Source organism: Tamandua tetradactyla, chromosome 17, assembly GCF_023851605.1.
Source record: "Tamandua tetradactyla isolate mTamTet1 chromosome 17, mTamTet1.pri, whole genome shotgun sequence".
Lineage (NCBI taxonomy): Eukaryota > Metazoa > Chordata > Mammalia > Pilosa > Myrmecophagidae > Tamandua > Tamandua tetradactyla.
The window spans coordinates 77,098,772-77,123,998 of NC_135343.1; the positions used below are offsets into that span (position 1 = coordinate 77,098,772).

General features: G+C 37.2%; 1 long non-coding RNA gene across 1 annotated transcript in view; it reads right to left on the minus strand.

Moving 5' to 3' along the window:
• LOC143661414 (uncharacterized) overlaps nucleotides 1–25,227 on the minus strand; it is a 68,867-nt gene that overhangs the window by 11,161 nt on the left and 32,479 nt on the right. Inside the window, exon 2 of the long non-coding RNA XR_013164568.1 lies at nucleotides 729–785. This is a non-coding gene — a long non-coding RNA (uncharacterized LOC143661414). The remainder of the gene's footprint in view (nucleotides 1–728; nucleotides 786–25,227) is intronic.

Genomic DNA, 25,227 nt, shown 5'->3' on the forward strand with positions numbered 1-25,227 from the left:
TCAGTTGTAGATTTTGCATAGATGCCCTCTATCATTTAGGAAGTTCCCTTCTACGTCTAGGCTGTTAACTTTTATCATTAAAGGTATTGGATTTTATTTAAAGCTTTTTCTGCATCTATCTAAATGTGTGATTTTTTGTCCTTTATTCTATTAATGTGGTATAGTACATTACTTGATTTTCAGATGTTAAATTAGCCTTGCATTCTTGAGATAAATCTACTTCATTATATTGTATTCTATTTTATATAAGTTGACACATTTGGTTTGTTTCTATTTGGCTGAGGATGATTTTTGCATCTACATTCAAAAGCAATATTGCTCTGTAGTTTTCTTATCAGATCTTCCTCTGATTTTGATACCAGGGTAATACTAGTTTCAGAGAATAAGATGGGAAGTGCTGCCTCTTGTTCTATTTTCTGGGAGAGTTTGTGGCTTGAATTTTAAATTGTCTGATAGTAATTTTAAAACTCCCATTTTGTTTATGTTTGCATTGCCTTGTATACTTTTTCTCATTCTCTAATTTCTAATCATTTGAAACACTTTATTTTTAAAATGTCTCTTATAAGAATATAGTTAGGTTTTATGCTTTGATTCCCAAATAAAAATCATTTTTATAATAGGTAAGTAAAAATTTAAGAGCCATTTTAGATAAATTCCTCATAAATTCAATTTTGAACATTCACTTGGCACAAATATTCCATGCTACACTGAAATCATGTAAAACTTACTTAGGGAAGGAAGACTGGGGCTGAGGAAATGCACAGAGAGGTGAACAAGCTGGTGAGCTGTGTATAAACAAAATAGGGGAAGAGAACAATTAGGACTTTTACATTTGTGGTAATCCTCCTATGTGTCAGATGCCTCACCTCTCTGACTCATTGAATGCCCCTAAAAATCCTTCCAGGCAGCACTTACTGTGGAGAAACGAAGGCTCTGATAATTTAAGTCCCTGCCACTCAAAGTGTGGTTCCCAGACCACCAGCATCGGCGTCACCTGGAAGCTTGTTAGAAATGCAGAATCTCAGGTTTTATTCCAGACCTACTGAGCCAGAAACTGCATTTTAACAAAAACCTCAGATAATGTGTATGCACATTAAATTTTGAGAATCATTAAATTATTTTCCCAAGGCCACGGAAGTTATAAGTAGTAGATCTTGACTCCAAAGCCTGTGCTCCTTGCTCCACAGCAGCTCCAGAGCCAAGTCACTTGATAGTCACAGATTTAACTTATCTATAAATCAGTATAGGAATTCACATCTTAACATCAGGCTTCAGTATTCTCATTTGTTAAAGATTTAATTATCGTCGTAAAAAATTCATTCTGTCTTTCAGAATAAATACGGTGCTTTGAACACCTAGAGCAAAAAATAAATTCTAAGACAGTAAAATGTTGAAAAGCCACCAGCTTAAGCTTCGAATCCTTTTGTTATGTAAGAACTGTATTTGTTGCAAAGAGATCTAAGCTTATTTCTGAGTGATGCTAACATCATTGAACACACTGCATATCCCTTCATACTTTGAAGTCTATACCTATTGTTAAAATAATCCTACTGCACCTATCTTAAACATAAATATGGGTAGCAAAGGAAAGTCCTTCATTGAATGTTATAGCTACTCTTCTAGACTGTGGCCTAGGTCTTTAAATATGAATGAAAGTTAAAACAGATTTGATTCACATTGAGTTCAAATTCTGAATGAAAATTTAATTCTTTCAAAATCCAAAATTGTCCTTCCTTCTTTCCTTGTTTCTCAGACTATCCCTCTTTGACTTCTCTTTCTCAATTTTGGAGAAAATAATTTTTATCGTTTTTGTTTTGCTAAAAAAAAAAAGATGCACTTTTAATCTAGCCCTGGTGCTCTGAGACGGGCCAGCTTGTTCTGCTCTGTGGGCTTAAAAGAGCTTTTAAAAGAGCAAAACCACAAAATAATTAAGTATCACAACTGTTCCCAACGAGATCTCCTAACTTGATGAGACTGATCATCTGCCTCAGAGAACATTGTAAACTGTACTCGTCTCACTTGAGAATTTTAGAACTGAGAACCACTTCAGAATAAGATTCATAGATAATTAATGCAGCTCCGTTGGTTAGTTGCAAAAATTAGCCTCATTTTTTGGTTATTTAATTCTCTGAATAAAGCACCAGTTTTATGAGGACACACTGTACTCATTGATGCTATGATGTCCTTTACGTATTTTCCCAGCTGGCAACATCTCTGTAATGACATCCTAGGGATGAGGCGTTTAGAGAGAGATCACATTCAGGATTTACATGGTGAATTAATTTAAACTAATTATTGGCCCAGGCCAGGATGTCTTTCCTCAGAGGGTAAAAAAAAAAGCAGGAAAATATGATTGAAAAATAAAGTGTTTAGTGGCTCTAATATTGCCTCTGTCACTAATTGTATTGCTTTGCACAAGTATTAGTTTCTGTATAAGCCTCAACTTTCTCATTTGTAAAATGGGACTAATCAAAAATGTGCCTTGTGGGGTTGTTCTGAAAATTAAGTGAGTTAATGGATATAAAGCATGTGGCAAGCAGCAAGCATGTAACATATAATTATTATTATTTTAAGCCAATTTAAATGCCCCTTGAAAAAAAAGTGAAGTATAAACACATAGTAAAAACCTAAAGCCAGAACAGGAGCACCTCCTCTTTAGAGTCAGCCCCAGAACATCCCTTCCCCTGCTAGAATGTAGGACACGTGAAGGGTTAAAGTAGAAGCCTGACTGTCACGGAAAGGAAGCCTGCCTTAAGGAAACTGGTGCCCTCTCCAGAGCAGTTCAGAAGAACTTGGAAATTCCAGCTCTGAGCTCCTGGTATATCTTGCCAACTCACTCTAGTGTCTCTTATTCTTAATATCTCAGCAATGATGATTCAATCCAAGAGCCTAGCTATAATACTGATGCTTTAAGCCTTGTGGAAACCTGGCCAAAGGCATAGGGCTGTAGGAAGAAACCCAGACAGGTCAGTCACCCAAATGTCTACATGAAAAGGAGAAACCTCTTGCTCACACTCCAAAAGAGGGTACAGAAGCAGATGAGGCAAAGAAGGGGAACTGGAATTGGTTTATATATGGCAGAAACCCTCAACAGTCAGCCTGGTTATTCTTGGAGAAAGAAGGGTGGGAACTAAGTGATCACTTATGGAAAATCTGGGCGAGGCACTTTCCCTTAGATCGCTTCTCTTACTCCTCACTGAATTTCTACTGGTAAGGTAGGTATAACGGTCCATCTTTTACATAGGAGCAGGGGCTTAGAGAAACTAGCAATCTGCCCAAAGCCACAAGAGTTACTGCAGAGATTGTAACATAGGTCTAACACCTTACAAACTGGTCAACATAGAATGCTGTATTGGCGTGCAGAACATTCTTATTTTTGTGTTTAGGTTTTGGACATTTAGACATTTGCTTGATTTTTTATGAGTCATATTATCCCCTAAACTTAGCTCTCTCCTGCACATTATTAACTTGTCATAGGTACAAAATCCAATCTACTTCTTTCTAAAGACTTTGGATAAGAGGCTTTAATTGACTTTAATGCTAAGTGTTTCCTGGAAAGTCTTCAGATTTCATAATCATTTCTTCATTACAGTAAGAAATTCAAAGAATACGTGAAAGTAGAAATGCTAACTCTATTGGGTTATTTTCTACAAGTGCCTGGTATTTTTCAAATTGTCTAATTTCTCCTTGGTAGTGTCCATGTAATACAAATCCAAGAATTCAACAGTCTTTAGAAATTATCATCAGGCTGTCTCTGGCAGGGGAAGCAGGAAAGGCAGAAAAGCATCTTAAAGTGTCTGTAGCCAGGATATCCCTATAAGAACTCACATATGTTACTATGTAACTGGCCTTTTTTCTACCTTTGTTCTATTATATTAAAAAAATTTTGCCCACTTTATGCTAAACAGCAGCTGATGAATTGCTCTGCCTCTTTAAAAGGCACTCAACATTTCACATGGCCTGAATTATGAGAACAGAAGAGGCAGGTTCCATTCAAACATCGTTTGCTTTGTTGAGCTAGCTGAAGAGTTCCATGTGAAATGGCTCCCATCTGCTAAGGATATCTGTTTAATTGAAGGTTTAGTTCTGTGTTTTGTTTGTGCTTCCTTTTTTTAAGAAAAAAATATTGCTCCATCAGAAAAAATAGGACATTAATTAGCCTAGTCCCTGTGGCTGGTTGGTATGCTCTTTATCCCAGCAGAGATTTTCTTGAGCTTGGAAAGATAAATCATCATTCACAGAAATAGAGACTGCTAAGCAAAAGCACTTTTTAGTCCATCTATTTTCATCTTCCATTAATTAGCAAGTGCTTTCAAAATACTGCACGTTAGCTGGATCGATATGCTTAGAGGTGGAGATTCAAACCAAACTTGTTTCTTGACTGTATAATATATTATTCCGGTGCTGGTAGCCAAGTTTACTTTGACTGCTAAGCATTCGTTCTTTTGTTGTTGCCGTTTTCTTTTTTATTTAATTTTTTAAATTAGATAAGTTGTAGGTTTACAGAAAAAATATGTAATAAATACAGCATTCTCGTATGTATCCCCTATTACTAACACTTTACATTAGTAAGTATCTTTGTTACAATTGATGAAAGAATGTTATAATCGTACTATTAACTTTAGTCCATAGTTTACATTACGGGGTATTTTTTCCAACATACCACCCTATTATTAACATTTTGCATTAGCATGGTACATTTGTAATAATTCATAAAAGAATCTTTTATAATCATACTATTGCTGTAGTCCATCATTTACAGTATGCTTCATTGTATTGTACAGTCCAATGTTTTATCTTTAATTTTAATTCTAGTAAGACATATACAACCTAAAATTTCCCCTTTTAACCATATTCACATAAATAATTCAGTACTGTTAATTACACTCATAATATCGTGCTACCATCACCACCACCCATTTCTAAAACTTACAGTCAACCCAAATTGAAATCCTGTACAAATTAAACATTAACTCCCCACTCCCTTCTACCAACCCAGCCCCTGGTAACCTATTTTCTAGATTCTGACTCTATGAGTCCATTTATCCTAATTCCTGCATGTCAGTGAGATCATGAAATATCTGTCCTTTTGTGTCTGTCTTATTTCACTCAACATAATGTCTTCAAGTTTCATCCATGCTATTGTGTGAACCAGAACTTCATTCCTTTTTAATTCTGAATAATATTGCATTATATATAAATACCATATTTTGTTTATTCATTAATTGGTTGATGGGCATTTGGGTTGCTTCCATCTTTTGGCAGCAGTGAATGACATCACTATGAACATCAGTGTGCAAATATCTGTTGGAGTATCTGCTTTTAATTCTTTGGGGTATATGCCTAGTAAATAGATTGATGGGTTATTTGGTAATTCTACATTTAGCTTAGAGAGTAATTGCCGGACTGTATTCCAACAGCAGCTGCACCATTTATGTTCCCACTGGAAATGAATGAGGGTTCCTTTCTCTCAACACCCTCTCCAACATTTGTAATTTTCTGGTTTTTTTTCTAATAGTAACCATTCTAGTGGGTGTGAGATGGTATCTCATTTTGGTTCTTATTTGCATTTCCCTAATGGCTAATGATGTTGAGCATCTTTCCATGCGCTTTTTTACCCATTTGTATATCCTTTTTGGACAAATGACTATTCAAGTCTCTTGACCATTTTTAAATTGGATTGCCTTTTTATTGTTGTAGGATTTCCTTATATATTCTGGATATTGTCATATTGAATATGTGGTTTCCAAATATTTTCTCCCATTGAATAGGCTATGTTTTCAATATTGTAATAAAGTCAGTTGATCTACAAAAATTTTCAATATTGATGACGTTCCACTTATCTATTTTTGATTTTTGTTGCTTGTGCTTTGGGTGTAAAGTTTAATAAACCATTGCCTAACACAAGATCTTGAAGATCCTGCCCTAAATTTTTCTTTGGGAATATATTTCTGATTCCTATATCAAGGTTTTTGATCCATTTTTAATATGCTGTTTGATTTGATTTGCGAGTATTTTGTTAAGGTTTTTGCATCTAGAGTTGTAAGAGAAATTAGTCTCTAATTTTCTTTTCTTATAGTATCTTTATCTGGCGTTGTTATTAGGGTGATGTTGACCTCAAGGAATGGGGTAGTTTTCTCTCCTGTTCAATTGTTTGGAAGAGTTTGAACATAATTAGTATTGATTGTTCTTGGAATCCTTGGTAGAATTCACCTATGATGGTTCCTGGACCTGGGCTTTCCTTTGTTAGAAGGCTTCTGATGATTGATTCAATCTCTTTGCTTGTAATTGGTCTGTTGAGAGCTTCTGTTTCTTCTAGAGCCAGTGTATGTTGTTTGTGTGTTTCTAGGAATTTGTCCATTTCATCTAAGTTGTCTAATTTGTTGGCATACAGCTGTTCATAGTATTCTTTTGTGATCCTTTTTATTTCTGTTGGATCAGTAGTAAAATGCAACCCCCACCTCATTTCTTATTTTATTCATTTCCATCTTCTTTCCTTTTTTCTTTGTCAGTCTACCTAAAAGTTGGTTAATTTCATTAATCTTTTCAATGAACCAGCTTTTGGTTTTGTTAATGCTCTATATTGTTTTGTTTATTCTTTATCTCATTTATTTCTGGTACAATTTTATCATTTCTATCCTTCTTCTTCTGATGGGATTAGATTGCTGTTCTTTTTCTAGTTCCTCCAGATATGCAATTAGGTCTTTGATTTTACCTAATCTTTCTTTCTTAAGGTAAGCATTTAGGGCTACAAATTTCCCTTTTAGCACTACATCTCAGGATACAGCAGTATTGGGTTTTGCATTTACTCTTTAGGTTACGTTTACTGGAGATCTTTACTGAAGATGCCTTCACTGCATTTCATGAGTTTTGATATGCTTTGTTCTCTTTTCATTCACCTCAAGATCTACTGATTCTCATTGTAATTTCTTCTTTGGTAATAAATTGATTATTTAAGAGTGTGTTGTTTAACTTCCATTTATTTGTGGACTTTCCACTTGTCTGCCTGTTGTTGACTTCCAGCTTTATCCCATTGTCAGGGAAGATACTTTGTATAATTTCAATCTTCTTAAATTTATTGAGACTTGTTTTGTGACCCAACATGTGGTCTATCCTGGAGAATGATGCATGTGCACTTGAGAAGAAATGTATATCTTGCTATTTTTTTTAACTTTTCTATTGTATAATATAACATATATACAAAGAAAAGAAATAAAAAAGCAATAGTTTTCAAAGCACTCTTCAACAAGTAGCTACAGGACAGATCCCAGAGTTTGTCATGGGCTATCATACGATCCTTTCAGATTTTTCCTTCTAGCTGCTCCAGAATATAGGAGGCTAGAAGGCATAAATATTTTTTTATCATCACAATCAACTTTTTTCTTTTTTGTAAAATAAAACATATATTTTAAAAAGCAATAAATTTCAAAGCATGGTACCACAATTAGTTGCAGAACATATTCCAGAGTTTGTCATGGGTTATATTCCACAATTTTAGGTTTTTACTTCTAGCTGCTCTAAGATACTGGAGATAAAAAAAAAATACCAATTTAATAATTCAGGATCGTATTCGTTTGTTAAATCCTTCCTTTTCTGTATAACTCCACCATCACCTTTGATCTTTCTATCCCTCTCTTGAGAGGTGTTTGGGTAATGGCCATTCTAACTTTTTCATGTTAGAAGGGTCTGTCACTAAAATGGGGTAGGGAAATGGAACTATTTGATGTTCTGGCCCTCTAGGATTCAGGACTTATCTGGACCAGGGACCCATCTGGAGGTTGTAGGTTTCTGGAAAGTTACTCTAGTGCATGGAACCCTTGTGGAATCATATATTGCCCTAGTGTTCTTTAGGATTGGTTGGAATGGTCCTAGTTGGGGTTTGGCAGCTTATGATAGGTAGTAATGTCTAACTGAATCTTGTGTAAGAGCAACCTCCAGAGGAGCCTTTCGACTCTATTTGAACTCTCTCTGCCACTACTTATACTTTATTAGTTACACTTCTTTTCCCCCTTTTGGTCAGGATGGAATTTCAACATCCTTTTTTTCTTGACATACAATCATTCTTGGCATGGTTACAATCAATGGCTCACAATATCATCACATAGTTGTGTATTCATCACCATGATCTCTTTTTTTGAACATTTGCATCTCTCCAGCCAAGGAAAATAAAAGAAAAAACCCATACATACCATACCCCTTACCACTCCCTTCCATTAACCACTGTTATTTCAATCTACTCAATTTATTTTAACCTTTGTTCGCCTTATTATTTGTTTACTTTTTATCCATATTTTTTACTCATCTGTCCATACCGTAGGTAAAAGGAGCATTAGACACAAGGTTTTCACAATCACACAGTCATATTGCAAAAGCTATATCATTATACAATCATCTTCATGAAACATGGCTACTAGAGCACAACTCTACAGCTTTTGGCACTTCCCTCTAGTCACTCTAATACACAATAAACTAAAAAGGGGATATCTATATAATGCACAAGAATAACCTCCAGGATAACCTCTCAACTGTGTTTGAAATCTCTCAACCACTAACACTTTATTTTGTCTCATTTCTCTCTTCTCCTTTTTGGTCTAGAAGGTTTTCTCAATCTCTTGATACTGAGTCCAAGCTCATTCTAGGATTTCTGTGCCATGTTGCCATGGAGGGTTACATCCCTTGGAGTCATGTCCCATGTAGACAGGGGGAAGGCAGTGAGTTTGCTTGCTGTGTTGGCTGAGAGAGAGAGGCCAAATCTGAGCAACAAAAGAAGTTCTCTGGGGGTGATTCTTAGGCCTAGTTTTAAGTAGGCTTAGCCTATCCTTTGCGGGGATAAGTTGCATAGGAACAAACCCTGAGATTGAGAGCTTGCCCTGTTGATTTCGTTGTCCCCACATATCCTGTTATTTTGAGGTACAATATTCTCTACATGTCTATTAGGTCTAGTTCATTTATCATATTAGTCAAGTTTACTGTTTCCTTATTGATATACTGTCTAGATGTTCTATCTATTGATGAGAGTGGTGTATTGAAGTCTCCAACTACTATTAGAGAGACATTTATTATCCTCTTCAGTTTTGCCAGTGTTTGACATAGGTACTTTGAGGCACCTTGGATAGGTGCATAGATATTTATGATTGCTATTTTTCTTGGTAAATTGCCTGCTTTATTAATAAATAATGCCTTTCTTTGTCTCTTATAGCATTTTTGCATTTAAAGTCTATTTTTCTCTGACATTAGCTTAGCTACCCCAACTCCTTTTTGGTTATTCTTTGCATGGAATATCTTTTCCATCCTTTCACTTTCAATCTTTTTCTGTCTTTGGGTCTAAGGTGAGTAAACAAAATATAGCTGGATCATGCTTTTTTATCCATACTGCCAATCTGTGTCTTTAATTAGGTAGTTTAAGCCATTAACATTTGTTATTATTGTAAAGGCAGTATTGCATTCATGATTTTGTCCTTTGGTTTTTATATATCTAACTTTTTTCTTTGTCTCTCTTTTTTGCAGACTCCTTCTTTGTATAATTGATCTCATTTCTGTTTCTGTATTTTTTTTAAATATTTCCTTTGAGGTTACTCTGGGGTTTGTATTACACAACCTGCATATATAGAACCTACTGATTTGAAAAGATACCAACTATGCTGGTTTATTTTGTCGTGTGCCCCAGAAAAGCCATGCTATTTAATCCTCATTCAATATTGCTGGGTGAGATCTTTTTGATTGATCCATGGAGAAGGGATCCACCCAACTGTGGGTGGTAACTTTTGATTAGATGTTTTCCATGAAGATGCATTTCCAATCATTCAAGGTGGGATTGCTTACTGGACCACTTTAAGAGGGAGCAATGTGGAAAAAACAGCCCACGCAGTCAGAGAACCTTGGAGATGCAGAAGGAAAACGCCACAGGGTAAGCCTAATGAAATGAGGAGAGAAAGTTAGTTGATGTCACCATGTGCCCTCCCAGCTAAAAGAGACACCCCAAACTTCAGTGGACTTTTCTTTGGAGTTAGGGTATCTTTCTCTGGATGCCTTAATTTGGACATTTTCACAGCCTTAGAACTACAAACTTGCAACTTAATAAATCCCCCCTTTTAAAAGCCATTCCATTGATGATATATTGCATTCCAGAAGCCTAAAAATTAAAACAGATTTTGGTTATGAGAGAACTGGGATGCTGCTATGGGTCTCAAATACCATACCTGTTGGGACATCTTTATAAATGGATATGGGGGAGATTCTGGAAGAGTTGTGAGACGCTTGACAGAAAAGGCCTAAAATGCTTTGAAGAAATGTGGGCTCTAAGATACTTCTGATAAGGCCTTAGAAATGATGCACATATTATTGCAAACTGGAAGGCAGGCGACCCTTGTTTTAAAATGGCATATAATTTGGCAAAATTGACTACTGGTTTTGGATGGAAGGCAGATTTTAAAATCTATGAACTTGGATATTTTTTTTAATTAATTAAAAAAATTAACTAACAAAACATTTAGAAATCATTCCATTCTACATATACAATCAGTAATTCTTAATATCATCACATAGTTGCATATTCATCATTTCTTAGTACATTTGCATCGATTTAGAAAAAGAAATAAAAAGACAACAGAAAAAGAAATAAAATGATAAAAGAGAGAGAAAAAAAAACTATACGTACCATACCCCTTACCCCTCAGCTTCACCAACCATTATTTCAAACTGAATTTATTTTAACATCTGTTCCCCCTATTATTTATTTTTATTCCATATGTTCTACTCTTCTGTTGATATAGTAGCTAAAAGGAGCATCGGACATAAGGTTTTCACATTCACAGAGTCTCATTGTGAAAGCTATATCATTGTTCAATCATCTTCAGGAAACATGGCTACTGGAACACAGCACTACATTTTCAGGCAGTTCCCTCCAGCCCCTCCACTACATCTTGAACAACAAGGTGATATCTACTTAATGCGTAAGAATAACCTCCAGTATAACCTCTCGACTTTGTTTGGAATCTCTCAGTCATTGACACTTTGCCTCATTTTACTCTTCCCACTTTTGATCAAGAAGGTTCTCTCAGTCTCTTGATGTTAATTCTCAGCTCATTCTAGGGTTTTTCTCAGTCCTTTGATGCTGAGTCTCAGCTCATTCCAGGATCTTTGTCCCACATTGCCAGGAAGGTCCACACCCCTGGGAGTCATGTCCCACGCAGAGAGGGGGAGGGTGGTGAGAATGCTCATCATATTGGCTGGAGAGAGAGGCCACATCTAAGCAACAAAAGAGGCTATCTTGGGGGTGACTCTTAGGCCTAAATTTTAAGTAGACTTGACCTATCTTTTGTGGGTTTAAGTTTCATGTGAACAAACCCCAAGACTGGGGCCTCAGCCTATAGCTTTGGTTGTCCACACTGCTTGTGAGAATATCAAGAATTCAACTTGGGGAGGTTGAATTTCTCCCCACTCTCACCATTCCCCGAAGGGGGCTTGCAAATACTTTTCCAGTCACTGATCAAATCATTCTGGGATTCATTGGGGGATCACTCTGGACAAACCAACAAAATCTCATGTCCTACCTTAGATTCCAAGTACTTATGATATTCAATCAAACTATCTACATGAGTTATATTAGGAAATGCTCTAGTCAAATCTAAATTTTGTAACAAATAAACATTTTTTGCTTTAGTCTCACACATAAGGTGATATTTTAAAGTATTATATATCATCTATTTTCAGCACCCTGCAATAATGACAATCCTTTGTTCTTCCTCATGCAAAAACATTTTTAAAATTTATACATTGTACATTTCACTATTATTATACACTCCAGGTATTCCTAGATTATACCATCTAGATCTTTAACATCTATCTTTCTTTCTGATTACATTTATGTCCCCAGCCCTCCTCCCTCTATCATTCTCACATGCAGCTTCATTCAGTGTTTTAACATAATCACATTACAATTAGGTAGTATTGTGCTGTCCATTCTGAGTTTTTGTATCCAGTCCTGTTGCACAGTCTGTATCCCTTCAGCTCCAATTACCCACTATCTTACCCTATTTCTATCTCCTGATGGTCTCTGTTACCAATGACATATTCCAAGTTTATTCACTAATGTCGGTTCATGTTAGTGAGACCATACAGTATTTGTCCTTTAGTTTTTGGCTAGACTCACTCAGCATAATGTTCTCTAGGTCCATCCATGTTACTACATACTTCATAAGTTTATTCTGTCTTAGAGCTGCATAATATTCCATCGTATGTATATACCACAGTTTGTTTAGCCACTCGTCTGCTGATGGACATTTTAGCTGTTTCCATCTCTTTGCAATTGTAAATAATGCTGCTATAAATATTGGTGTGCAAATGTCCGTTTGTGTCTTTGCCCTTAAGTCCTTTGAGTAGATACCTAGCAATGGTATTGCTGGGTCATATGGCAATTCTATATTCAGTTTTTGAGGAATCGCCAAACTGCCTTCCACAGTGGTTGCACCATTTGACATTCCCACCAACAGTGGATAAGTGTGCCTTTTTCTCCACATCTTCTCCAGCACTTGTCATTTTCTGTTCTGTTGATAATGGCCATTCTGGTGGGTGTGAGATGATATCTCATTGTGGTTTTGATTTGCATTTCTCTAATGGCCAGGGACATTGAGCATCTCTTCATGTGCCTTTTGGCCATTTGTATTTCCTCCTCTGAGAGGTGTCTATTCAAGTCTTTTTCCCATTTTGTAATTGGGTTGGCTGTCTTTTTGTTGTTGAGTTGAACAATCTCTTTATAAATTCTGGATACTAGACCTTTATCTGATATGTCATTTCCAAATATTGTCTCCCATTGTGTAGGCTGTCTTTCTACTTTCTTGATGAAGTTCTTTGATGCACAAAAGTGTTTAATTTTGAGGAGCTCCCATTTATTTATTTATTTCTTCAGTGCTCTTGCTTTAGGTTTAAGGTCCATAAAACCGCCTCCAATTATAAGAGTCATAAGATATCTCCCTACATTTTCCTCTAACTGTTTTATGGTCTTAGACCTAATGTTTAGATCTTTGATCCATTTTGAGTTAACTTTTGTATAGGGTGTGAGATACAGGTCCTCTTTCATTCTTTTGCATATGGATATCCAGTTCTCTAGGCACCATTTATTGAAGAGACTGTTCTGTCCCAGGTGAGTTGGCTTGACTGCCTTATCAAAGATCAAATGTCCATAGATGAGAGGGTTGATATCTGAGCACTCTATTAGATTCCATTGGTCAATATATCTATCTTTATGCCAGTACCATGCTATTTTGACCACTGTGACTTCATAATATGCCTTAAAGTCAGGCAGCATGAGACCTCCAGCTTCATTTTTTTCCTCAAGATACTTTTAGCAATTCGGGGCACCCCGCCCTTCCAGATAAATTTGCTTATTGGTTTTTCTATTTCTGGAAAATAAGTTGTTGGGATTTTGATTGGTATTGCATTGAATCTGTAAATCAATTTAGGTAGAATTGACATCTTAACTATATTTAGTCTTTCAATCCATGAACATGGTATGCCCTTCCATCTATTTAGGTCTTCTGTGATTTCTTTTAACAGTTTCTTGTAGTTTTCTTTGTATAGGTCTTTTGTCTCTTTAGTTAAATTTATTCCTAAGTATTTTATTCTTTTAGCTGCAATTGTAAATGGAATTCATTTCTTGATTTCCCCCTCAGCTTGTTCATTGCTAGTGTATAGACACACTACGGATTTTTGAATGTTGATCTTGTAACCTGCTACTTTGCTGTACTCATTTATTAGCTCTAGTAGTTTTGCTGTGGATTTTTCAGGGTTTTTGATGTATAGTATTACATCATCTGCAAACAGTGATAGTTTTACTTCTTCCTTTCCAATTTTGATGCCTTGTATTTCTTTTTCTTGTCTAATTGCTCTGGCTAGAACTTCCAACACGATGTTGAATAACAGTGGTGATAGTGGACATCCTTGTCTTGTTCCTGATCTCATGGGGAAAGTTTTCAATTTTTCCCCATTGAGGATGATATTTGCTGTGGGTTTTTCATATATTCCCTTTATCATTTTAAGGAAGTTCGCTTGTATTCCTATCCTTTGAAGTGTTTTCAACAGGAAAGGATATTGAATCTTGTCAAATGCCTTCTCTGCATCAATTGAGATGATCATGTGATTTTTCTGCTTTGATTTGTTGATATGGTGTATTACATTAATTGATTTTCTTATGTTGAACCATCCTTGCATACCTGGGATGAATCCTACTTGGTTATGATGTATAATTCTTTTAATGTGTTGCTGGATTCGATTTGCTAGAATTTTGTTGAGGATTTTTGCATCTATATTCATTAGAGATTGGTCTGTAGTTTTCTTTTATTGTAATATCTTTGCCTGGTTTTGGTATGAGGGTGATGTTGGCTTCATAGAATGAATTAGATAGCTTTCCCTCCACTTCAATTTTTTTGAAGAGTTTGAGCAGGGTTGGTACTAATTCTTTCTGGAATTATTGGTAGAATTCACATGTGAAGCCGTCTGGCCCTGGACTTTTCTTTTTGGGAAGCTTTTGAATGACTGATTCAATTTCTTTACTTGTGATTGGTTTGTTGAGGTCATCTATTTCTTCTTGAGTCAAAGTTGGTTGTTCATACCTTTCTAGGAACTTGTCCATTTCATCTAAATTGTTGTATTTATTAGCATAAAGTTGTTCATAGTATCCTGTTATTACCTCCTTTATTTCTGTGGGGTCAGTGATTATGTCTCCTCTTCCATTTCTGATCTTATTTATTTGTGTCCTCTCTCTTTTTCTTTTTGTCAGTCTTGCTAAGGGCCCATCAATCTTGTTGATTTTCTCATAGAACCAACTTCTGGTCTTATTGATTTTCTCTATTGCTTTCATGTTCTCAATTTCATTTATTTCTGCTCTAATCTTTGTTATTTCTTTCCTTTTGCTTGCTTGGGGTTAGTTGCTGTTCTTTCTCCAGTTCTTCCAAGTGGACAGTTAATTCCCGAATTTTCGCCCTTTCTTCTTTTTTGATATAGGCATTTAGGGCAATAAATTTCCCTCTTAGCACTGCCTTTGCTGCGTACCATAAGTTTTGATATGTTGTGTTTTCATTTTCATTTGCCTTGAGATATTTACTGATTTCTCTTGTAATTTCTTCTTTGTCCCACTGGTTGTTTAAGAGTGTGTTGTTGAGCCTTCACGTATTTGTGAATTTTCTGGTGCTCTGCCTATTATTGATTTCCAACTTCATTCCTTTATGATCTGAGAAAGTGTTGTGTATGATTTCAATCTTTTTTAATTTGTTGAGACTTGCTTTGTGACCCAGCATATGGTCTATCTTTGAGAATGATCCATGAGCACTTGAGAAAAAGGTGTATCCTGCTGTTGTGGGGTGTAATGTCCCATAAATGTCTGTTAAGTCTAGCTCATTTATTGTAATAGTCAAATTCTCTGTTTCTTTAGTGATCCTCTGTCTAGATGTTCTGTCCATTGATGAGAGTGGGGAATTGAAGTCTCCAACTATTATGGTAGATGTGTCTATTTCCCTTTTCAGTATTTGCAGTGTATTCCTCATGTATTGTGGGGCATTCTGGTTCGGTGCATAAATATTTATGATTGTTATGTCTTCTTGTTGAATTTTTCCTTTTATTAGTAGATAGTATCCTTCTTTGTCTCTTTTAACTGTTTTACATTTGAAGTCTAATTTGTTGGATATTAGTATAGCTACTCCTGCTCTTTTCTGGTTGTTATTTGCATGAAATATCTTTTCCCAACCTTTCACTTTCAACCTATGTTTATCTTTGGGTCTAAGATGTGTTTCCTGTAGACAGCATATAGAAGGATCCTGTTTTTTCATCCATTCTGCCAGTCTATGTCTTTTGATTGGGGAATTCAGTCCATTAACATTTAGTGTTATTACTGTTTGGGTAATACTTTCCTCTACCATTTTGCCTTTTGTATTATATATATCATATCTAATTTTCCTTCTTTCTACACTCTTCTCCACACCTCTCTCTTCTGTCTTTTCATATCTAACTCTAGTGCTCCCTTTAGTATTTCTTGCAGAGCTGGTCTCTTGGTCACAAATTCTCTCAGTGACTTTTTGTCTGAAAATGTTTTAATTTCTCCCTCATTTTTGAAGGACAATTTTGTTGGATATAGAAGTCTTGGTTGGCAGTTTTTCTCTTTTAGTAATTTAAATATATCATCCCACTGTCTTCTTGCCTCCATGGTTTCTGCTGAGAAATCTACACATAGTCTTATTGGGTTTCCCTTGTATGTGATGGATTGTTTTTCTCTTGCTGCTTTCAAGATCCTCTCTTTCTCTTTGACCTCTGACATTCTAACTAGTAAGTGTCTTGGAGAACGCCTATTTGGATCTATTCTCTTTGGGGTAGCTGCACTTCTTGGATCTGTAATTTTAGGTCTTTCATAAAAGTTGGGAAATTTTCAGTGATGATTTCTTCCATTAGTTTTTCTCCTCCTTTTCCCTTCTTTTCTCCTTCTGGGACATCCACAACACGTATATTTGTGCGCTTCATATTATCATTCAATTCCCTGAACCCCTGCTCAAATTTTTCCATTCTTTTTCCTATAGTTTCTGTTTCTTTTTGGATTTCAGATGTTCCATCCTCCAGTTCACTAATTCTAACCTCTGACTCTTGAAATCTACCATTGTAGGTTTCCATTGTTTTTTTCATCTCTTCTACTGTATCTTTCATTCCCGTAAGTTCTGTGATTTGTTTTTTCAGACTTTCCATTTCTTCTTTTTGTTCATTCCTTGCCTTCTTCATGCCCTCCCTCAACTTATTGATTTGGTTTTTGAAGAGGTTTTTCATTTCTGTTCGTATATTCAGCATTAGTTGTCTCAGCTCCTGTATCTCATTTGAACTATTGGTTTGTTCCTTTGACTGGGCCATATCTTCAATTTTCCTGGTGTGATTTGTTATTTTTTGCTGGCGTCTGGACATTTAATTACCTTAATTAGTTTATTCTGGAGATTGCTTTCACTTATCTTACCTAGGGTTTTCTTGCTAGATGAGTTTGTTGTCTATCTGTTCATTGACCTTCAGTTCAGCTTTTTCTGGGCCTCTAGCTTAAGTTTTGTTTAACAGAGGGTAAATTTTCAGTTCTTATTTTCTTGTTTCTTGTCCTGCTTTTAAGGTGCCTTTTCCCTGCCTACACTTAGGAGGGTCTACATAGGTATTACAGACTCCAGCCGGGTTTTCTCAGAATAAGCTGGCCTCTTTTTGGGGCTAAAGAATCACCTGCATCAGTTTTCCCTGAGTGTGAGACCCAGCAGGTTGAAAGACTTTCCTGTGAAGTCTCTAGGCTCTGTTTTTCTTATCCTGCCCAGTATGTGGCACTTGTCTGTCTGCAGGTCCCACCAGCAAAATATGTTGTGACTCCTTTAACTTTGGAAGGCTCTCCCTGCTGGGGGCATGGTGGAGACAGAGGAAAGGTTGTAGGCTGGTTTTAATGGCTTCAAATTGTGAAGCCCTGGGATCTGAATTCCCTGAGAGAGGGATTCCACCTGAGTTGTATTTCACCCCTCCCATGGGGAAGGTTCAGGTGGGAGACAGCCCTGAAAGCAGCCTGTTGCTGCGTTTGGGGCAGTTGCAGCCTGTGTAATCCCGCCGCTGAGTCCAGAGGCAGCCAAGCCTCCATAGTAAGAGCCGCAGAAGGATCTGTTTCATCCCATTTCCTCTTTTTCAGTTAGCCCAATAGGTGACTTCCACCTTGATCAGTTTTGCCTGAGCTGGGGGCCTATTTTTAGTAGTCAAAATTTGTTTATTAATGCCACTATTGGTGTTTGGTTAGACTCATCCCTGCTACTGTTGGAGACTCTTTCCTTTCCCTCCAGGAAGCCACCTGTGGTGGAGGGGCACCGGCCACCGGCCACCACGTCTTGGGGAACTCACTGTTCCGGAGACTCGTAGCCAGTCTGGGAAGCCACCTGTGGGGGAGGTGAACTTGGATATTTAGCAGAAGAGATTTCCAAGTTAAATGTTTTCTCCTTGCAGCTTATAGTGAAATGAACAAGAAAGATAAAGAATTCAACTCTTGGGTATGTAGAAACCAGAAAGTGTTAGTCTGGAAAATTCTGGGCTTCCTGGGAGACCCCAGAGAATAGTACTCCACATGAGGATTTAACCAAACATGGAACCAGTCAGCCATTTCAGAAAAAGCCAGGATTGGAGAGAGAGTTAACGAGGAAGGATTTGTGGAAAGTCCTATTGTCTAATGGTTATGATCCCTGCATACCACAAAGAAAACCAGCAAGAATACTGTGGGATCTATATAAATGAAATCACTGCAAGTCTGGACTTAGAAGGACAGAAAAGGGACAAATTGAAGGAAAAATATCTTCAAAGGCAGAACCATGGCAGCTAAGGTTTGAAGCCAAGTAACCTTGGACGAGGAGTGGACCCACCCAAGCACTTGGAGAGGATGTGTTTGCCTGAAGGTGGAGGGTAGGCCTTCCACCTGGATGTTCTAGAAGAGTTGTGCCCCAGGCCTCTGAGAGGGTGGGGCACACTCCTTGAGGATTTCAGGGAGTCTGGCTGCCACCCCCTTGAGGGGTTGGGCTTGTGTCCCAGAAAAGGCAGAGATCCCTGGTGATGCCCAGATGTTTGGAGAGGGTCGAGCCAAGAAAAAGATGGTTTCCCCAATGTCCCCCAAGGTTGCATTTGGAAAGAGTTGGGTCACTGTGTAAGCCCTTGGAAAGGGTGGGACTTCTGCTTTCTAAAGCCCCAAGGATAAATGACTCTCAGACTTTGAGAGCTAATGGAGTTTGCCCTGCAGGTTTTTGGAAATGTTTGGTTCCAGTGACCCCTGTGTTCCTTCCAATTTCTCCTGAAGGAAATGAAAATATATATCCCATGACTGTCCCTCTTTTGTATATTGGCATCAGATAGCCTGTTCTGAGTTTTACAAGTCCAGTGTCAGAGGAGAATTTGTCTTAGGATAGATCATGCCTTTAGCTGACCTTGATGAGATTTTTGTACTGTTTCTGACTTTGTGTTGTATTTGTGTTGTTACTGAAACAGTTTAAGGCTTTGTGACATTGTGATGAAATGAATATATTTTGCATTTGGGAAGAACATGTCTTTTGGGGATTCAGAGAGTGGAATATGTCAGTTTGGATCTGTCATATACCACAGAAAAGCCATGTTCTCTAATCCTCATTCAAAATTGCTGGTGAGATCTTTTTTATTGTTTCCATGGAGATGTGGGTCAAACCCAATTGTGGGTGGTGACTTTTGATTAGAAGGTTTCCATGGAAATGTGTCCCCACCCATTCAAGCTGGGATTGCTTACTGGAGCCCTTTAAGAGGGAGCAATTTTGGGAAAAGCTCAGTGCCAGCAGAGCCCACACAGCCATAGACCTTTGCAGACACAGAAGGAAAACACCCCCAGGGAAGCCTTATGAAATGAGGGCAGAAAGGTAGCAGATGTCACCATGCACCCTCCCAGCTGAGAAAGACACCCCGAATTTCATTGGCCCTTTCTTTGAAGTTAAGATATCTGTCTCTGGATGCCTTAGTTTGGACATTTTCATGGCCTTAGAACTGTAAACTTGCAACTTAATAAATCATCTTTTTAAAAACCATTCTGTCTCTGGCATATTGCATTCCAGCAGCTTACACACTAAAATACCAACTTAGTGTCAATAGCATGCAGGCTCTCTGCTCCCATATCTCTCTGTTTCCACATTTTATGTTGGTTTTGTCCCACATTAACTCCTTATATTTTATGTGCCCATTATCAGGAAGTATGTCTTTTTAAAATTCTATTGTATTCTGATTCCTATAGGAATTAAAGAGTGGAGTTCTATATTGAGGATATAGCACTATTGGGTTTTGCATTTACTCTTTTAGTTACCTTCACTGAAGATCTGCATTTCTTCACACTACTCCAAGCCACTCTCCCATTCTTTTTCTTTTCAGAAAGAAAAACACCCTTTAGTAATTCTTGCAGGGCAGGTCTTCTGTGGATGAACTCTCTCAGTTTCTGTTTATCTGTGAATATTTTAAACTCTCCATCATTTTTGAAGGACAGTTTTGCTAAAAAATGAACTGGGCCTGAGAGTTTTTCCCTTTCAGTACCTTTAATATATCATACTACTGACTTCTAGACTCCATGGTTTCGACACTTAATCTTATTGAAGATCCCTTGTGTTTTAGTCTTTAAAAGCTGCAGGAATGCACTATACCAGAAAAGGAATGGTTTGTAAACTGTAAGTTTACAGTTCTAAGGCTATGAAAATGTCCAAACTAAGGCATCCAGGGAAAGATACTTTGATTCAAGAAAGGTTGATGGCTAGGGTAACATCCAGAAACCTACAAACTCCAGATAGGTCCGTAGAGCAGATAAGTCCTGAAACCTAGAGGGCCCAGCCACTCCAGAACATTAATTAGTTCCATCTCCCTACCCCACATTATTGACAGCCCCTTCCAACAAAAAAAGTTAAAACGGCCATCACCCAAATACCCCTAAAGAGTAGGATGGTAAGATCAAAGGTGATGATGGAGTTATACAGAGAAGATAGGATTTAACAATGAATATAAATGCTGAATTATTAAATCAATGTCTCTTTTAGTCTCCAGTATCTTAAAACAACTAGAAGTAAAAATCTAAAATTGTGGAATTGCAACCCATACTAACCTCTGAAATCTGTTCTATAGCTAATTGTTTTGCTATGCTTTGAAATTTACTGCTCTTCTGTACATATGTTATTTTTCAGAAAAACTGTTTATTGTTATGATAAAAAAAAACTTATGCTTTCTAGCCTCCTATATTCTGGAGGAGCTAGAAGGAAAAATCTGAGATGATGGTATGGTAGGCCATGACAAATTCTGGGATCTGTCCTGTAACTACTTGTGAAGAGTGCTTTGAAAGCTAAAAAAAAAAAAAAAAAAAAAGCTTGATGTGTCTAGAATGCCTCTGCCAGCTGGACAGGCACATGGCAACCTCTGCTAGTTTTCTCTCCCAGCTTCTTGTTTCAAGAAGCTCCTCTGGGGACATTTCCCTTCTGTATCCCCAAAGATCTCTGGCTGTGTGGGTTCTGTTGGTTCTGAAGCTTTTTCCAAAATGGTTCCCTCTTAAAGGGCTCCAGTAAGCAACCCCACCTTGAATGGTTGGAGACACATCTCCATGAAAACCATCTAATCAAACACTACCACCCACCACTAGGTGGGTCACCTCTCCATAGAAACAATAAAAAAGATCCCACCCAGCAATATTGAGTGAGGATTAAAAGACTTGGCTTTTGGGGGGTACATAATAATTTCAAATCACCACAACTTGTTCATGACAAATTTCTTTCCTCTTACTGCTTTCAGAACTCTCTTTTCTGATTTCCAGCCCCTTGGGGCCTGAATTCCTTGAATGAGGGCCTCCACTTGAGCTGGCCCTGCCTCCTTTTCTTGGGGAAGATACGCCCTTTAGGGAATGAACTCCTTTTACCTGACTAGTTACTGTCTCTCAGAGACACTTAATTGCACCCTTGCCTGTGGCAGTGCTGGAGCCAGAGAATGCTTCCAATTCTATCTAATGAGCAGCTTAAGGAGTTTAAAAAACAAAAAAGCAAAAGTGCTTTATATAGAGCTGGACGCCTCCCCCCACTCCTCAGGTTTGTCAATCAAGAGCTTGAGTTGGTATGTGGCTCTATGTAGTCCCTTTTTGGGGGGTCCAGCCCTTTTCCAGGGTTTTGTGCTATCTGACTCAAAAAGCTTCTGGTTTTTTTCCATCAGTCCCACCCCCTCTCTGCCAGGGCAAAAACTCCTAGTTCCTTTAGTGCTTATTCAAGGTTTATCTGTACTGGGGGCCTGTTTTCAGTAGTCAAAATTTGTTAATTTCACAACTGGAGCTTGAGCGAAGCCCTCACTGCTAGCAAAGTCTGTTTCCTTTCCCCTCTGGAACCAGCCTGTCATGGCCAGCCTCCGCAGCTGGGGGGACTTATAGTTCTGTGTAGGGTCTCAGCCACTCCACCTGGTCCAGACTGGTGGATGCTGTGTGTCTGGTCACTGATGTTCCCCCATCAATCGTTCTGTACATTTCCTGGCTATTTACTTGCTGCTCTGGAGGATGAACTAAATTCCACACCTCACTAAGCTGCCATCTTGTCCCACCTCCTCCAGAATTCTCTCTTTATCTTTGACATTGACACTCTGATTAGTATGTGTCTTGGACTAAGTCTACTATCGTTCATTCTGTTAGGAATTTGTTGTACTTCTTGGACATGTAAATTTATGTCTTTCATAAGAGTTGGGAAATCTTAGGCTATTTTTTCTTCAAACACTCCTTATGCCCCTTTTCTCTTGTCTTCTCCTTCTGGGACAACCATAATGTATATGGTTATGCACATCAAACTGCCACTCAAATCCCAGAGTCTCTGCTACATTTTTTCTATGATTTTCTCTATTTATTTTACTGACTATATGATTTTGATTGTCCTGTTGCCTAGTTCACTGATTTTTCCTCTGCTTGTTCAAATCTACTGTTCTATGCCTCTAGTGTATTTTATATCTCCATAATTTTGCCTTTCATTCCCCTAATTTCTGTTATGTTTCTTTTTAAATTTTCAAATTCTTCTTTATATTCAAACATTGTCTTTTTTGTTATTCTTTTTTATTTTTTGGAGTTTTTTCTTTATTACAGAAATTGTGGAGTTACAGAACAATCATGCATAAAATACAGGATTTCCATACACCACCCCAGCACAAACACCTTGCACTGGTGCGAAGCATTTGTTACAATTGGTAATAGCACATTTTTATAATAGTACTAGGAACTAAATTGGTGGTTTAACTTAGGGTTGTTTGTGTAGTGTACTTCCAGGGGTTTTTAATAAAATTTTTATTCTGTTACCATATATACACTCTAACATTTCCCTTTTAATCACATTCAACTATATATTTCAGTGCTGTTATTTGCATTCACAATATTGTTCTACCATCACCACTATCCATTAACAAAATGTTTCCATCATTCCAAACCCTGTACATTTTAAGCCTTAAATTCCCCTTCCCTACTCTCACCCCCCCTTAATAATCTATATTCTAGATTCTGACACTAAAAGTTTGCTCAGTCTAATTGTTTCAAATCAGTGAGATTATACAATATTTGTCTTTTTGTGTCTGGCTTATTTCACTGAATTGTGAAATTGTGTAGGTTGTCATTTTACTTTCATGATAGCATCCTATGAGGCACAAATATTTTAATTTTGATGATATTCCATTCATCTATTTTTTTTAATTTTTTTGTCTGTGCTTTGGTTGTAAAGTCTGAGAAACCATTGCCTAACACAAGGTCCTAGAGATGGTTCCCTATGTTTTTCTGCTAGGAGTTTAATAGTTCTAGCTCTTATATTTAGGTCTTTGATCCATTTTGAGTTGATTTTTTTAATATGGTGTGAAGTATAGATCCACCTTCTTTTTTTAAAACTGGACATACAGTTTTCCAAGCACAATTTGTTAAACAGGCTATTCTTTCCCAATTATGTGGTCGTTGCTACTTTATCAAAAATCAGTTAGCCAGTGCCTGCCCATGCAAAAAAAAAAATCAGTTAGCAATTAATGTGAGGATTGATTCTGAGCTCTCAATTAGATTCCATTGGTCTATATGTCTGTCCCTGTGCCAGTACCATCCTGTTTTGATTACTGTGGCTTTCTATTACATTTTAAGATTGGGAAGTATGGGTCTTCCCACTTCATTCTTCTTTTTCAACATATTTTTAGCTATTCAGGGTCTCTTACTTCTCCATATAAATTTGATGATTGGCTTTTCCATTTCACAAAAAGTGTTGTTGGAATTTTGATTGGGATTACATTGAATCTATAAATTGCTTTTGGTAGACTGATATCTTAACAATATTTAGCATTCCAATCCATGAACGCAGCTTATCCCTCCATTTATTTAGGTCTTCTTTGATTACTTTTAGCAGTATTTTGTAGTTTTCAGTATACATGTCCTTTACATCCTTGGATAGATGTAGGCTTCCAACTTTGTCCTTCTTTTTCAAAATTATTTTTGCTATTTTAGGTTACTGGCATTTCCATGTGAATTTCAGAATCAGCTTGTCAATTTCCATACACAAAATAATCCTGCTGGCATTTTAACTGGGATTATGTTGAGTCCATTGATCAAACTGGGGAAAACTGACAACTTCATTGAGTTTTCTGACTCATTAACAAAGTATTTCTCTCCATTTGTTGATGTTTTCTTTAGTTTCTGTAAATAATATTTTATAGTTTTAAGTATACACATATTTCACTTCTTTTGCCAGATTTATCCCCTACTATTTCGTATTTTTGATGCTACTCTAAATAGTATTGTTTTAATTTCAATTGTTTGTTGCCAGTATAGAGAAATACAATAGCCTGTTGTGAGGATTCAGTGTATCTGAAATATTCAGCATCCATTAAAATTATTAAAAGCCTGGTAAATAAAAAGATATAAGTGTTTGGCACAAGCACCAGCAAGATTTGACAATGAATTAAATGGATTGTATATATGTAGCAAGTGTGACAGAGAGGTTAAAAATTAAAGACAACTGAGATTTCTACTTTGGAAGATTTAGATAACCAATGACTTGTTAACTAAGATGGTGAAAACAAGGAAGATAGTAAGTTTGACTTTGGACAGCTGATGTGACAGTGTGTTTTAGAAATCAAGATAGAAAAATCTGGCAAGTAATTATAAAATAAAATCCTTTGATTATTTTAGGCTACAAGGAAGCATACAAAGCTGCAACATTACCTGGCAGAATAACCTTCAATACTAGACTTCCCAGAACTTTAACACACTAATGTGCACTGCAGACCTTCAAGGATGGCTGACTGGTATAGTGTCAGAGACTACTTGAATTTATTTGATCATGAAACCCTTATTGGTGAGGAGAAACTTACAATGCTAGTGCTCAGTGACCCTCTTTGGAAAGCACCATTCTAAGTGACAGAGGGTTATTGTATCATGTTATATATCCACTTCTTGCATGCCCCCAAGTCTTACACTTTCTAGACTCACCTTGTGTTCTAGTTTGCTAGCTGCCGGAATGCGACACACCAGAGACGGATTGGCTTTTAATAAAAGGGGATTTATTTTGTTGGTTCTTCAGAGGAAAGGCAGCTAACTTTCCACTGAGGTTCTTTCTTACGTGGAAGGCACAGGATGGTCTCTGCTGGTCTTCTCTCCAGGCCCCTGGGTTCCAACAACTTTCCCTGGGGTGATTTCTTTCTCCATCTCCAAGGGCCTGGGCT